The following is a 4322-nucleotide window of genomic DNA, read 5'->3' as shown; positions in this document are numbered from 1 at the left end:
TCTTGTTGTTATGGATGATTTTAATCAGACTGACTGCAGAAAGGTCAATTTGGGTGACTGAAAAAACTTCCACTACTGCAAATGAAAAACATCTATGTGTTCTGCTCTCTGAAGACACTGAGTTTTCAAAGCTGACTCAGCCATTTAAGCACACACCTCCCAGTTAAACTACTAAGAGAGGTGTGACTAAATCCCTGTGTCAGTTTTAAAAATTTCAACCTTTGGTAGTGACTAAGGAGATTGGGTCTTATTTCTCTACTTTTTCACGGCCAAATTCTCCCCTCCACTAATACAAACAGACGGGAGCTTAATTACGGTATAACCTGCTGAGGAGAAAGAATACCAACTCTTCAGTGTGAGAAGCTTCTCTGCTATAGCTCTATGGTGTGAGGGCTCCACAGATGTTTAGAGGATAGGTGCCGGAAGAAATGCAGCTGGGGAGCAGCCACGATTCATGGCATTCTCTCCTCCTCACCAGTCAGATACCCAAGGCACTGGGCTTTTGCTGATATCCTGAGATCTGTGTGGTTCTGGAGACATTCTCTAGTTTAAGTAGTAAAACCCCCTGTTCGTTCCATACAGAGAGGGAAGGATGGTGGATCTCTGCTCCTAGACGCACGTTGAAACTAAGTCAGGGTTGGTAGTTCTTATGATTTTATAGTGAATTTCAAAGACCTTACTCAAAGAGTAGCTGTCAATGGTTTGCTGCTAAACTGGGAGGATGTATGTAATTGGATGCTGCAAGGGTCTGTCCTGGGTCTGGTACTACTCAATATTTTCATTATTGACTTGGATAATGGAGTGGAGAGTATACTTATTAAATATGTGGATGACACCAAGCTCGGAGGGGTTGCTGGCACTTTGGAGGACAGAATAAGGGTTCAAAATGACCTCGACAATTTGGAGAATTGGTCTGAAAATCAACAAGATGACAAAGTGCTACAATCAAAGAAAAAAAATCAAATGCACAATTACAAAATAGGGAATAACTGGCTAGGCAGTAATACTCCTGAAAAGGATTTGGAGGTTCTGGGGGATCACAAATTGCACATTAGTCAAAAACGTGATGCAGTTGCTGAAAAAGCTAATACTTGGGTGCACTAATAGAAATGTCATATGTAAGACACACAACATAATTGTCCTACTGTACTCAGCGCTGGTGAGGCTGGGCTAGAGTATTGTGTTCAGTTCTGGGTGTACCACTTTAAGAAAGACATGGAGAGAGCCCAGAGCAACAAAAATGAAAAAAAAGGTTTAGACAACCTGACCTATGACGATAGGTTAAAAACCTGAGCATGTTTAGTCTTGAGAAAAGACTAAAAATATGTTAAGGGCTGTTATAAAGAGAATGGTGATCAATTGGTTTTCCATGTCCATTTAAGATAGGACAAGAAATGGGCAAGGGAGATTTAGGTTAGATATTAGGAAAAACTTATAAAGGATAGTTAAGTACTAGAATAGACTTCCAAAGGAGGTCGTAGAATCCCCTCACCAGAGGTTTTTAAGTACAGGTTGGACAAACACCTATCCGTGACGGTCTAGGTTTGCTTGGTCCTGCCTCAGTGCAAGTTGCTGGACTAGATGACCTCTCAAGGTCCATTCCACCCCTACATTTCTGTAACTATATGGTATTATTTGGCGGTTTCTTAAAGGCCCAGCTTCTAGAGTCATGTGATTATCAGAAAAACTCACCTTTCATGGGGGGGGGGACCTAAAAAGTAAGTCTTCTAGCTCTCAAGGTTGCAGAGAGAAGCTTGAACATGAACATCAAAGGCTTAACAAACCAAAGACAAAAAACCCCTCAGTATTTATTATATAAAATTGATTTTTAAGCCAATTTCATGATTTAGGAGGCCAGATTCATTATTTTTTAAACAGTTCAGGGCTGCAGTTCCTCGCTCTTTCTGTAGGTTTCACCCACAGAGGGGAGAATTTGGCTCTAAATTAAGAGGCTCTCAAGCAATGCGCTTTACTAATTGTTTCTAGAGGCACCAACCTGGCACTGAACTGTTCCCAGAGAGAAATGAATTGGATCGCCATAATCTGTGTGTAAACTGATTCATTTTTGAAAAGTGATTGTGTCACTGTTTGTGTAACATGATAATCCTGGGGAGGTCATCTGTAACAGGGATCAAAGCTGCATCTAAAACCATGACCCTTTACTGCCTGAATTACAGGACCCAGCTCTATTAGTTCAAAAACTATACAGAGTAAGAAACCTATATATGGTTCAGCCACTAGGGTAGGACAGAGAGCCCACAGTGAATCAGCATGGGTTATAGCCGCATAGCAGGACTTCTGTGAACAGTAAGACTATAGGCAGAGAGTGACAAATAATCTTTGATTTAAAAAGGCTTATTGTCCCTGACTCCATTATATAAAAAGAACCAAAGGAGTGGTTTGGTTTGGTTTGAAATAGAAATTACGCAGAATAAAAGAGTAACAAAGCAGACTTTTTTTAAACTTAAATTTTGGAGAAAGCAGACCTTTTCTAACAATTTGGGACTCCCTCTTTAACAATAAGGAGGGGGGCATTGTAAGAAGCAAATAACCTGGCTTGCCACAAACCTTGAAGGATAACTTGGCATTTATATTTTCCTCTGTGTGGTATCTTTAAAAAGTATCCTGAAAAACCTTCTAAAATAGACACATTGAACAGATGAAGGGCCACACTTGGCAGTGATTTCTACTCACTGCTCCCTTACAGAGTGTAAAGTCAAGGCAGGATATTGCTCTTCATTTGCAAATTTAAAATTATAAAATAAAATTTAGAAATAATTGATTATTGTATCCTTTACTTACCTAGCAAGACCTGAGCTCAGGGGTCTGTTTCCACATTTCCATTGTGACAGTAGATGACATCACTTAATCTTTCCCTTGATAAGATAAACGTACTGAAAAATGGGAAGGAGTTCAGAAAGGAATAGCTTACGTGACCAGCAAGCTGGAGGGATTGCTATAAGAGGAGAAATAAAAGATTTTAAAATCAATAGACTAAATAAGGGATGTTATCATTACTTATTAATATTTAAATAATGTCAACACAAGAAAGAATAAGGATTATTTAGGTGGTACAAGGAGTCAAGAGATGAAGTTCAGGCCTGATCTATCTTTAAAACTTTTACTGGCACAGTTATATTGGTTAGGGGGTGTGATTTTTACCAACATAGCTATGCTGGTAAAAGCCCTAGGATAGATGCAGTTACACCAATATTACTGTGCTTATGCTACAACATTGATCTACACTTAACATTTAGGCTGACATAGCTACGTCAGTCAGGGGTGTGAAAAATCAGGCTATGCCCTCTTAACCTCTAGTGTAGATGCAGCTGGGAGAGGCGGTGATCCTATAGTGATGGAACAACCCCTTCCATTGCTGTAGTCTGCCTCTACACTGTGGGGTTATGATGGCATAGCTACAGTGCCATAACTGTGCTGCTATAGTCCCCATAGTGTAGACACACCCAGGTTTTCACAGTGTAACTATCTAGGCAAAACCTTCCTAGTGTAGACAAGGCCTTAATTTCAGGAAAAAACTTCCTGACAATGACTCCTACTAGATTGTGGAATATTTTCTCCGAAGCCTCATTGCATGAACCATTTAAACACAGACTGGACTAATGGCTAGATAAGAATATCTGGGAGCACTAGCCAGAACACTTCGTTTAGTCTTCAAAGTAAACTCTGAACTGGCTCTGAATACAGGCCAGTTCAGTAAGAAAGTTCAATTTTTCCATGGAGGAAAAAAAAACCTTTTGTTTCTTTCATTTATTTTTATTTATGCTGAAAGAAAAATGCAGGAATCACAAAATACACTAATGAAAGGATCTTGGTTAAATATCTGCAGTTGTTTAATAAGACCCAAGAGTAAATTCTTACCTGCCAATAAGATTTCTCATAGTGCCATAGCATGCCAGCCCAGACAGTGGGTATTAAATCCTTCCTGCAGTAAACACAGGAAACAAACAAACTGAACGAGTGTCATCATTCTCCTTTAATGGGATGCTGCAACCAAATACTGCAAATACACAGAACTTTGGCTCAGATTTTTAAAGGTATTTCAGCACTGTTGCACTCAGCATTGCAAGGACTAACTGATTTAGGAGCCTAAGACTCATTTTCAAAAGTGATTTAGGCACTTAAAAGCCTAAATCCCATTGACAGTCAGTGAGATTTTGGCTCCTAAGTGCCTAAATACCCTTGAAAATGAAATTTAGGTCTTGCAATGCCAAGTGCAGCAGTTACCTAAATATCTTTAAAAATCTCGGCCCTCCTGAACAATGGAACAAGAATATCCATCCAGGTACCAGAGAATTGGTAGC

The sequence above is a fragment of the Gopherus flavomarginatus genome, chromosome 3, assembly GCF_025201925.1.
Source record: "Gopherus flavomarginatus isolate rGopFla2 chromosome 3, rGopFla2.mat.asm, whole genome shotgun sequence".
Lineage (NCBI taxonomy): Eukaryota > Metazoa > Chordata > Testudines > Testudinidae > Gopherus > Gopherus flavomarginatus.
The sequence above is the reverse complement of the archived record's forward strand: the minus strand, read 5'-3'. Positions refer to the sequence as shown.